Source organism: Amblyomma mixtum, chromosome 8 (genome assembly GCF_055824585.1).
Source record: "Amblyomma mixtum isolate Tamu chromosome 8, ASM5582458v1, whole genome shotgun sequence".
Classification (NCBI taxonomy): Eukaryota; Metazoa; Arthropoda; class Arachnida; order Ixodida; family Ixodidae; genus Amblyomma; species Amblyomma mixtum.
Window position 1 is genome coordinate 133,985,093 of NC_143019.1, and position 12,712 is coordinate 133,997,804.

The window sequence follows — 12,712 nt, forward strand, 5'->3', positions numbered from 1 at the left end:
CTAGACGTCACACCACGTGACACCGTGACGTCACACCACGTGACACCGTGACGCCACAGCACGTGTCACCGTGACGTCACACAACGTGACGCCGTGACGTCACACCACGTGACACCGTGACGTCACACCACGTGACATCGGATGAGAGAGGCGGCCTCCACCTCGCGCCGTCGCCGTGGGACCCCTAGCCGTCACGCCACGTGACACCGTGACGTCGTCGTGACGATGCCATCGCACAGACGCCGGAATGACCTCGAGCGGCATTCCCGCGCATTTCGAACGCGCGTTCACACTCGGTGTAGGTGAAACGCTCGCTCCACTGGGCAGGCAGACGCGGCTTCCGTGGCAATCCAGGCGCTCACCCAACGCGCGTCTCGGGGTTAGTCGGCGTTCCGCTGTAGCCATGCCGTTGTCTTCCCTCACGACGAAGGCTTCTAGTGGTTGTATTAAAATGACCAAGTATTCAACCAAGGAAATCCATGTATTACCAAGCCTAGCCACCAATATGCTTCGCATCTGACTAGGCTTAACCTTAGCTAAGCCTCAGCCATAATTTTTTTCTCTGTCTCTGAGAGAGTCGGCGTTTCTGGCCTGGTGAGCAGACGCGTGTGCGTATGGGCTCCGGCCATCCCTGCTATTTTGACCGACTTTTGACCTTCCGCCGAATCTTATTGTGTCTCCCGAAGTTCACGAAGGTGCTCGGCACCTGCCCAGCCCAATTTCGGGATCGGCACTCCGTTTTTGTGACCTGCATGGGCACTTGTTTCCACCGAGTCCAGCGCCAGCCTCGCTAAGCCTACCGCCGCTGGCGATAGGCTCTGCTTCGCAGCTGGGCCCAGTGCTTCGCCAAGCATGGACGTCGTCACCGTGGAGGGGGAGGATCTAGCCCCTCAAGATTATATACCTACGGACTGGACCTACGTAGCCCGCTGCTACGAACGCGGCTCCGCCGCTTCTTCATCGAAACGCACTCCCAAGCCACCGCTGACGGAGACGCCTTCCGCGTCCGCCCAGCATACCGCGTCCCAGCAGCTACCTCCCTCCACGTCACGTAAGCTACCTCGAGGTGCACCGTCACTGCCACGTCTCCCTCTTGAAGACTTTAAAGTCATCATTCGCCCTCGCGGGGGCCTCAATCTGCGTTCCTGGGGCGAGAACGGACTGGACCTACGTAGCCCGCTGCTACGAACCGTGACAACTGCGGGCAGCTCAGGCACACGCGCCTCGGCACCTTACGTCGTTGACCGAATTGATTTCTTTGCGCAGATCGCTGCTCATCGCTCGGTGAAAATTCCATCTTCATGGCTCTGCGATAACTTCGTCACCTTGAGCTGGAACCATTATCAACTTAGCGAGGTGGAGGCTGCAATCAAAAGACCGGAACAGGACGGAACCACGTCACAACAAGCGGGCGTGAACTTCCGGGGCAAGCCTTCATAAGCAAGCTGCGTTCCCGGACCTCACCACAACTGCGGGCAGCTCAGGCACACGCGCCTCGGCACCTTACGTCGTTGACCGAATTGATTTCTTTGCGCAGGTACGTGCTTTTCCTGAGTTTTTCACGAGCGCGTTCCTGAGCTGCCCTGCAGTGTTTTCTTTTTCTTTTTTTTTGCCTTGAGATGGGTGATAAGCAGCCATCAACTATTAAAGAAGTAGCAAAGATGCTCTCAGAACTTTCCACAAAGTTTGACGACCACAAAGCTAACGTTTTGACAGAACTGCAAGACATCAAACAGTCACTCTCGTTCATAAATGATAAATTTGAAGAATTCAAGTCCACCGTAGAAGATATGAAGCGGGAACAACAGACACTGAAAGCAGAAAACAACAATCTTAGAGCAGCCCTAGAGAGTGCAAAAACTGAGATTGTAGAGTTAAAGCAGTATTCAAGACAACAGAACATCGAAATCAAAGGACTACCCCTCAGGACCGACGAAGATCTTGCTGACGCCTTAATACAGTTTGGTGAAACGCGCGGTGTTCCAATATCCAGCTCTGATATTGATGTGATTCATCGCGTACCCGGAAAAGACAAGAAAAAACCAAACGTGATCGTGAGGCTCACATCTCGCTCCGTGCGTAGCAGAATACTACATGCAGTGAAAAAGATCAGTTTGTCTCCGGTGGACTTTGGCTACGAAGGCACAGACACAGTCTATATTAATGAGCACCTCTATCCTGAGTATAAGGTTTTGCTTGGAAAAGCAATTGCACGAAAGCGAGAAAAGGGCTGGAAGTTCACCTGGGTCGCTAATGGAAAGATCCTTGCTAGGAAGGCCGAGAACTCGAACGTGATTCAGATCCGTTCCGAGGCCGACTTAGCTCTGATCTGTTAAACCAAAATCGACAGTAAATCATGGACAGTGTGCAGCTAGCAAACCAATTTATGAAAAAAAATGCATGTGCCTCTGCTTCATTGCAATGTTCGAAGCTTGAGTAAGAACATAGATAATGCCTGCTGTCTAATGGCTGAGCACTCATTTACGTTTGGCTTCATAGCCATTTCAGAAACTTGGCTACATGAAGGGGAATTCCACAATATCCAAGGGTTCAATTTTTTTTCCTGTAGTAGAAAAAGTTCAACGAGAGGCGGTGGAGTTGGCCTATATATAAAAACATCGTTGCATTCCTCCCTTCTTCCTGGGTTGACAAATTCATATTCTGCTGGTTTTGATTTTTTGGTTGTTCAGTGTATGAACCTTACAATTGCTGTCGTATATCGTGCTCCAAATAGCTCTCTATCACTCTTCCTTGACCATTTTGAATCGCTGCTCACGAACGTATCTAATCTAAGAGTCAAAGTATTAATCTGTGGTGATTTAAATATTGATTCTTTAAGTGATAACAGTGTGGTATATACTAACTTATTACACTCATATGGCTTCAGTAATGTAGTTATAGGCCCTACACGTGTGACTCCTTTTTCTTCGACGTCACTGGATCATATACTCTGTAATTTCGACACATCATCTAGTTTGAGCTCCATATATAAAACATACCTTACAGATCATTATCCTGTTGCGATATTTTTTCCTCTCGAACAAGCGGCTCCGGGTAAAACATCTGACCCCCACTGCAGAATCGATGTTATTCAGTTAAGGGAATGTCTTCAAGCGGTAGATTTTAGCTTGATCAACTCAGCTCATGTTAACGACGTATACCAAGAATTTAACGACAGGCTAACCACGGCAGTTTTGCAATCTTCTACACCTCAAATCAAAAGATACTATAGTACGCCTATCTGTCCCTGGATGACACAAGCTATTATGAAACTTATTAAGGAAAAAGATCACTGGCTTACCAAATGTAAACAAAAGCGAGGTAATTCATATTACTTAGTAAAGTTTCGGAGAGCAAGAAACTTAGTTACTGCTGCCATAAGGTCCCGCAAGAAAGAGTATTACTCCCAATTAATTTTGAAAAATGCCCACAGTACGAAAGTCACGTGGCAGATAATTAACTCTGTTATTAAACCCGTAGCAAATCGCTTTATTATGCCTGACATAGAAATCTTGGGGATCTCCATTGAAAATCTAGTTACAACGTTCAATGTATATTTTTCCACTATTGGTGCAAGTATAGGAAATACTTGCCCCTGCACTGAGTACCTCCCTCCTCCGCAAAACATTGTAGTGACCTTTGCATACCATGATATTACAGTGGATGAGATTGTATATACAGCTAATCATTTTCCATCGAAATTATCTACTGGATGTGATGGCGTTGCCTCTATTGCGCTGAAGGAATGCATTGATATCTTATGCCAGCCACTTGAAAAAATCTTCAACTTTGCCTTCTATTCCTCCACCTATCCCGATCTGCTTAAGCTAGCTAGAATAGTACCGATTCACAAAAATGGTGACCGTAACCACGTTGAGAATTACCGCCCAATTTCCATTTTAAGCTGGATAAACACACTTTTTGAAAAACTCGTTGCAAAGAGAGTGAAAATATTTCTCGAGAAAGAAACCTTGCTATGTCCGCAACAACACGGCTTTAGACCAAACAGATCAACTGGTACGGCCGTCATATCGCTAACAAACACGATCAACACTTTCCTAAATGATAATAAAATAGTCTTAGGAATTTTTTTGGACATTAAGAAAGCATTTGACACTGTTGATCACGAAATTTTACTGAAAAAGCTGGTGCATTACGGGTTTAGAGGTATTAGTTTAGAATTCTTCAGAAGTTATCTCAATAATCGGCGGCAAATGATCCAACTTAGTGGTGTAAAATCTGACTTTGAAACAGTTACGGTTGGTGTGCCTCAGGGTTCAGTCCTTGGTCCGATTTTTTTTTACCTTGTATATTAATGACCTGCCGCATTTCACACAACACTTCTCTGTTTTTATGTATGCTGACGACACTGCTCTTCTATGTGCTCATGAATCTACAACGGATCTTATTAGCACAGCAAACCGAGAATTGGAAACTTTGTGTAGCTGGTTTATTTCAAATAAGCTTGTTGTAAATGTTAATAAGACAAAATGCATAATTTTTAGGGGCTCCAGAAAAACAATACATGAAAACCTGCCTTCCGTGCAATGGCTGGGAACACCTATTGCACTTGTCAATAACATCACTTATCTTGGAATAATTCTAGATGAGAACCTGCACTGGAAGCCATACATTCAGGCGCTTTGTAAAAAGTTAGCTGCAGCATGCTTTGCACTCTACAAATGCCGAGATTATTTTGGTAATGACATACTCAGAACTATTTATTTCTCAATTTTTCAAAGCCAGTTATCATATTGCATTGAATCATGGGGCCACACCTACCAATCTTATTTGGAACCACTTAGGGTCTTGCAAAAAAGGGCAATTCGATTCATTTCACATTCAGGATACAACGCCCACACTGCTCCTCTTTTTAAACAGATGGATATACTGCCACTACAATCATTACTTGAATACAGGACTGTCTTGACAATACACACATGCCTTACAGACAATTACCCGTTACACTCATCGCTATTCTGTATCCCACCACTATGCACTCGCAACGCCACTCATAGAAATTTCCTTCTTCCGAAAACAAAAAATGTCTATGGAGAAAGAAGGATGGCCCATGTTGGTATTAAGCTGTGGAACAAGCTTCCAAGTGAACTCAAACATTGTAAATCTTTTCTTGTGTCACTGAAGAAATATTATAAGCAATGAGTGAAGCCACCGCTTTTTTTTTCCTTTTCATGTATTTTTTGTGTGTTTGTATCTGTTTGTAAAAGAGGCTTAGTGCTCTGAATATTGTTGCTCTATGTACCCATTTATGTCTTTCTAATTTCGTGAGCTTTTATATGAATGTAATTAATTTTTGTTTCGCCTGCAATTTTCTTTGAAACTGAATTGCATGGATCCCAACTAGCTTCCAGCTAGGGATCCAGATGTTTTAACAAGCATGCCTTGTATGAATGTTGAGAAATAAAAATTGAATCAATCAATCAATCAATCAATCAAAAAAAAAGAACGCTCTTCGCAGAGCAATCACCTCAAGCCTTCGTTTGACTTACTCCGATACCGCAGAGGACCGCCTTCGGGTGAATTTCGTTCACAACACCCTCACCTTTAGCACCCCGAACCGGGACCGCGCCATCACTTACACGAAGCTACAGGAAATCATCCTAGGCCCGACAAGCTACCCAGTTGCCACCTATTTGGCCCCACCAGGCGCATACGTCCAAGGTATCATTCACCACCAGTACGTGGATGAGACCCAGGAGGAAATCATGGAGTACTTGATACCCCAGAATCCAGAACACTGCATTCTCAACGCCCACCGTTTAGGCAAGACCCAATCTATTGTCATCACTTTCGCAGGGACAAAGGTCCCCCGCCAAGTCTCCTACGCAGGAAGTGCTGTGCGCTGCTACATCTTCAAGAACAAAGTGGAAGCCTGCCTTAACTGTCGCAAAACGGGACACCGAGAGGACGTTTGCCCGTCTCCCAAGCTCTCCAAGTGTCCTCACTGCGGAGTTTGCGACCCTGACGAAACCCATGAATGCACCCCCACTTGTATAGTTTGTTCTGGTCCTCACCAGACTGGTTCCTCCAAGTGTAAACGCCGCTACGAAGTGCCTGCTGCCGTACTGAAACGCCAGCTACAAGCTGACTCAGACAGTGCCTCCAGCTCCCATCGTTCCCGATCCCGGACCCGTCGCCAAGGGTCTGGAAACACCTCGGCCAAAATGGATTCTAACCGCTCCTCCTCCTCTTACCGGCGCTCCAGCCGGAATCGCTCCCAGTCCTCCCCACCCCTGGACTCCAAGTCGTCTCCTCACCGAGAGCCCTCCACAAAAAACCAGGTGAGCTGGGCAGCTGCGGCTTCTCACTCTCAGCAATCTCAGTCTCGTGATTCAGAGCTGCAAGCCCTGCGCGACGAGATAACAGCCCTTAAAGCTAGCAATCATAGACTCCAACAACAAAACTCTTCCTTAAAGCGTCCACCCTTTTGCACCCGATCCACCACCTCAAACAAATGCCACTCTACCACTTCAACCTGTTCCTACCATCTCACCTCAGGCGCCCCCATCTACTCCCCCGCAACCCAAAGATACTACCTCTAGTCCTCCCTCTAAGCGGAAAGCTACCTCCCGGTCAGAACGCTATGTTAATTTTGCCGACCTTGAGGATTTTGAGGCTCGCCTAGAGGAAAAATTAGAGGCTAAAATTGATGCTAAGCTCGAAGGGAAATTTGCTGAGTTCTCCCAACAAATCCAACAGCAAATGCTCCAGTTCCAACAACAAATGCAGCAGCAAATCCAACAACAACTTAACACCCTCATGCAACAGATCCAAACACGCGTCACGGGCCTTGAAGCTAGGGGAGACGCAACGGCCGCCCTCCACACGACGCGCGTTAAACCATACGGTCGCTTGCCGCACGCTCCCACCACCCTACCCATTTTAGCTTCACCCACACTTCACCATGGCGCCCCGCCACCTACTTAATGTGTGGCAATGGAACTGCAGGGGGTTTCGCCGCAAGCGAGGCAACCTGCAGCAGTATGTCCAAAGTTCCGACATCCCCCCTGATATCATCGCCCTTCAGGAAACTCATGGCCCAGTGAAACTACCTGGCTATAAACCATACTGCCCCCTAGATGTCACCACTCCCGACACCGCTATTTTGGTTCAACGCAACCTGACGGCCGTCCAACACTCCTTAGACGACGTTGGGGTAGACTGCGTCTTGCTCGAACTCCTCCCTCGTAAAAGGGGCGACCAAAGCCTCTTCATTCTTAACTTTTATAGCCCTCCAAGAGACAGAAGACGCAACTTCACCACCCTTCTTTCCCGGGTCAACAGGCTTGCGCACCATTCTGGACTCCTCATTGCAGGAGATTTCAATGCCCACCACCCCGCTTGGGGTTACCGCACCGCCAACCGAAAGGGTAACACTCTGTGGTTGCGAGCACAGGAACTGGGCTTCACCCTTGTTACTGACCCTCACACTCCCACCCGCTTAGGAAACAGCGTGTCTGTTGACACTTCACCTGATCTGACATTCTGCAAAAACGTACGGTTCGATCAGTGGCTGAACACTGGGAATACCCTCGGCAGCGACCACTATCTCCTCGCGACCACCCTCAGCATGTCCCCGTTCCGCCGGAGAGGTCGCCCGACCCTAATCACGGATTGGGACAAGTTTCGTTCCCTACGTGCTCAGAACGCCCCTACCCGGATTAATAACCTGGACGAGTGGATCTCCAAACTTCAGGCAGATGTCTCTGCTACTACTCAAGAATCACCTATCACGGCTGATCAATCCAATACAGACAGCCGTCTCCTCCACCTATGGCAGGCCCGCGAAAGCCTTCAAAACCGTTGGAAAAAACAGCGCCACAATAGAACGCTTCGGCGTAGAGTAGCTCAGATAGACAAACAGATTGAGGCGCACACTATCGCACTGACTACCCAGCAATGGGGTCAAGTTTGTGACAACATGCGTGGACAGCTCGGGCTAACTCGCACCTGGCACCTTCTCCGTTACCTTTTAGACCCAGACGGTTGCAAAACATCCAAACGAGACACCATTTCCCGCATAGTCCATCAACACCCCGGCTCAGACCAGGATCTTCTCGATGAACTTCGTGTACGCTATCTCAATACTACTTCCCCGGACCCTCTCCCCCCCTACATGGGCGGTGCCAACCCTGCCCTCGATCAGGAGATTTCGGAAGCTGAGGTAAGATTCGCTCTCACTCAGCTCCGTCCTAACTCTGCCCCGGGACCGGACGGCATTTCCAACAAAACTCTCCGTAATTTAGATGACCCGTCCATTGAGGCCCTCACTGCCTTTATGAATGATTGCTGGAGAGAGGGTAAAACCCCCGCAGCACGGAAACATGCACGCGTGACTTTCATACCGAAGCCAGGCAAACAACTAGCTCTCGAAAACCTCCGCCCCATCTGCCTCACTTCCTGTGCTGGGAAACTGATGGAGCACGTCATTCTCAACCGTCTCAATAATTACGTTGAAAATAACCATCTCCTACCTCGCACCATGTTTGGCTTCCGCTCAAATCTCTCTACGCAAGACATTATGATCCAGCTCTCACGAGAGATACTGTGCCCCTCTACCAAAGCGGGCACAAAGGCTATTCTAGGGCTTGATTTAACTAAAGCATTTGACAGCGTCTCGCACCGAGCTATTCTCACTAACCTCTCCCTGTTAAATCCTGGTCACCGTACCTACGAGTATATACGTACTTTCCTCTCTGGTCGTACAGCTGAACTTAGCTTTGGCTCTCTCCTCTCAGACCCTATAAACCTCGGTAGCAATGGCACCCCCCCAGGGATCCGTTCTCTCCCCATTTCTTTTCAATGTCGCCTTTCACGCTACCTTCTAAATTAAACGCTATCCCCCGGCTATCCCATACCTTATACGCAGACGACATTACCCTCTGGGTTTCAACAGGCAACGATGCTGAGGTCGAATCCGCACTTCAACAAGCGGTCGATGTCATTGAGCGCCATGTAGCCGCAGCCGACCTCTCGTGCTCCCCTCAGAAATCCGAGCTGCTGATCATCCGAGGTCAACCCGGCCTCCACGGCCATCCTCCCATCTGCATTACTGCTAGTGGTCAGCCCATACGCGAAGTATCCACCATTAGGGTATTGGGGCTCCTCATCCAGAGCAATCGGAAAAACACCGACACTCTAGCTAAACTTACAGTCTCTGTATCGCAGACCATTCGTCTAATTCGTCGCATTGCTAATAAACATAGAGGCATGCGAGAGGCTGACCTCCGACGTCTTGTTCAGGCGTTTGTTATCAGTCGCCTCACATATACCCTCCCTTACCTCTACCTTAGCTGCCAGGAACAGGACCGCATTGACTGCCTTATTCGACAGGTTTACAAGGCGGCTCTTCATCTCCCCCACCGGACCCCCACGTATAAACTACTGGCATTAGGGGTCTACAACACTGTGACGGAGCTCTCGGAAGCTCATCTCACTTCTCAGTACGAGCGTCTCACTCACACCTCCACGGGACGTCACATACTCGACAAGCTTGGAATACGCTTCGAAACAACCGCACCCGACAGCGTCCAGCTTCCACACCATATCCACAGTAACCTTATCGTTACCCCTCTTCCTAAAAATATGCACCCAGAGTATCATGTCGCTCGCCGCAAGCACAGGGCTAAGTCTCTGCACAAAAAATATTTAACAGATCAGACAGCAGTCTATGCCGACGCCGCTGAATACCCCGACCGCGAAGCTTTTTCGCTCGCGGTTGTAAACTACTGTGGACGGCCGCTAGTTGCGTGCTCCATTCCCGTCAGATCGCCTGAAGAGGCCGAGGAGGCGGCCATAGCCTTGGCGATGGTCTCCACCTCTGCACAAAGCATCTTCAGCGACTCTAAATCGGCGATTCGTAGTTTCGCCAAAGGCCGGGTCTCCCCTGTCACCCTCTCTCTCCTCCACTCCACCAAACTTCAACTCCGCCCGATCCAATTGATCTGGGTCCCTGCGCACTCGTCGCATCCAGGCAACGAGGCGGCCCACAATTATGCCCGAGGATTCGTCGACCGGGTTGTGGTGTCGCCCGTCTTGCGGACGGCGAGAGATCGCATGGTCACATTTCATGACATAACCATGCACTACCGCTTAGGTAGACTTCTATATCCCCCCGCACATAGTTCTCTCACCAAACCCCAAGAAGTTGCGTGGAGGCAACTCCAAACGAACACCTTCCCCAACCCCGCGATATATGCCCGCATATACCCTGGGGTCTACTCCCCTTCCTGTCAAATGTGTGGCCAACATGCCACTCTATCCCACATACTCTGGGCTTGCCCTCGGGACTACCCCCCTAGAGGCTTGCAGCTCTCGAGTTCAGACCAGTGGGAGGCCGCATTGCTCAGCTCCGACTCGGACACACAGATCCGCGTTGTGACAAGAGCCCTAGAAGTCGCGAACGCCACGGGCTCATGGCCACTTGATGGGGCTATAACCCCACACCGTCAGATACATCTGTCGACGAAAATAAATTTTATCCTCCTCCTCCTCTCTGTCTCTCTCCCTCGACAAAGTAACGCACGCGCGATGGTATATCGCATTGTTGGAAGAACTCATTGCTCACTGCAGCCCTACCATATCTTTTCGTAGCCGGCGCTAAAACATGTAAAAAGCAGCTCAAAATTTTATACAGTACTATGAGTACACGAATAGAGCGAATTGAATCCAGTGTATTTTACAACGCAGCATGTAATTAGTTTCAGCAAACTTTTATTTAAAATTCTTTCTCCTGAGTAGATAACAGAGAAAACATAGCATCTTTGCCGTCGTTTTTCCGGCGATGGTGACGTTCATAGGCATTCAGGGTTTACTTTCTAAATTGGATTTGAGAAAAGGGAAGGTGCAGTAGCTCTCTCACTTCACAGTGGTCACACAATCTTTATCAAAAAATTCAGGGGGCACTTTGTCTAAAGTGCGTAGAGGCGAAAGCATTTTCCGCACCACTTTCGCTGCTTCTGTGGCACTGGTGGCGTCACATATAATTGAGTACTGCTTACTAAGTGATGACAAATCACTAATTAATGCTTAATTACTGATTAATGCCTGAATACTAATTCACTGCTAATAAATGATGCTTAAGTTTCGCCTTTACGAGTGGAACACTACAGCGTGTTGTAGCGCTGCCAGGGAGTCCAGGGAACGCCACCACCCGTTCGGCGCGACGCCTTGCCCTTTGAACGCAACGCTTTTTGAGGAAAGGAAATGGCGCAGTAATTCTGTCTTCTCGGTGGACACCTGAACCGCACCGTAGAGGAAGGGAGGGGGAGTGAAAGAAGACAAAGAGGGCCCGTAATGAAGAAAATGAAAATTGTATTTGAGGAAAGGAAATTACGCAGTAACTGTCTCGCACATCTCGATGGACAGCCGGCAAAATTCAGGGGACACTTTTTAAGGCGGAAGCCTTTAATGTCTCGTCGTTGTAAGCAGCAGTTGTCAACAGAAAATGTCACCCTTTTCAATTTGTGGAAACGGTCGTGACGTCACAGTGCGCGAATTTCAAACGGGGCCAATTGCACTTTTGCTAGTAACCATACAACCAATTGAAGGGATCGTATAGTTATGCTCCATGTGGGACTGAGCTGAGTTAATTGCTTAATTGCCCAATTAGCCTAATTAGCTTTACTAGTCAGGCCATATAAATAAATAAAAGCGATTAAGAAATTGGTCGACCTCAGGAATCGAACCCCGGTCTCCGGCGTGAGAGACGAGCACGCTATCCACTCCGCCATGCCAGCTCGATGGTTTCGAATGAACAAAGGCGCGTCTAGTGAATACGGTGTCTTCAACTCTCATCCTCCTCCATTCCCTTCCGGCGAGGTTTAGGTGTCCACCGACAAATTAGAGACAGATACATTTCCTTTCCTCAAAAACCAATTTACCGACGAGCAAGGCGTAGAACCGAATGGGCGATGGCGTTCTATGGACTCCTTGGCAGCGTTGCAAGACGCTGTCGCGTTCCACTCTTAGGGGCGAAGCTTAACATCTTAACCACACATCAGTGACCACACTTTAGGTCAAAAAAGTGCCCCCTGAATTTTGACGGGTGTCCACCGAGATATGTGAGACAGTTACTGCGTAATTTCCTTTCCTCAAATACAATTTTCATTTTCTTCATTACGGCTCCTCTTTATCTATCTTCTTTCACTCCCACCTCCCTTCCTCTACGGTGCGGTTCAGGTGTCCATCGAGATGGCAGAGAATTACTGCGCCATTTCCTTTCCTCAAAAAGCGTTGCGTTCCAAGGGCAAGGCATCGCGGCGAACGGGTGGTGGAGCTCCGTGGACTCCCTGGCAGCGCTACAACGCACTGTCGCGTTCCACTCCTAAAGGCGAAGCTTAAGCGTAATTAATTAGCAGTTAATTAGTATTCAGGCATTAATCAGTAATTAACAATTAATTAGTGATTTGCCATCACTTAGTAATTAATACTGTGAGACAGGAGACAGAGCGCAGGATGGAGCGAGCTTTAATGGCACCCGCAAGTATGGCGACCAACCCTTCGAAGAAGAAGATGATCGATGATGATGGATACGTACAGATGAAGACGAAGGTCGCATGTTGTGCTTCGAGTGATGATGATGGATATGTACAGATGAAGACGAAGGTCGCATGTTGTGCTTACAATACTCAAATATATGTGACGCCACCAGTGCCACAGAAACAGCGAAGGTGGTGCGGAAAACGCTTCC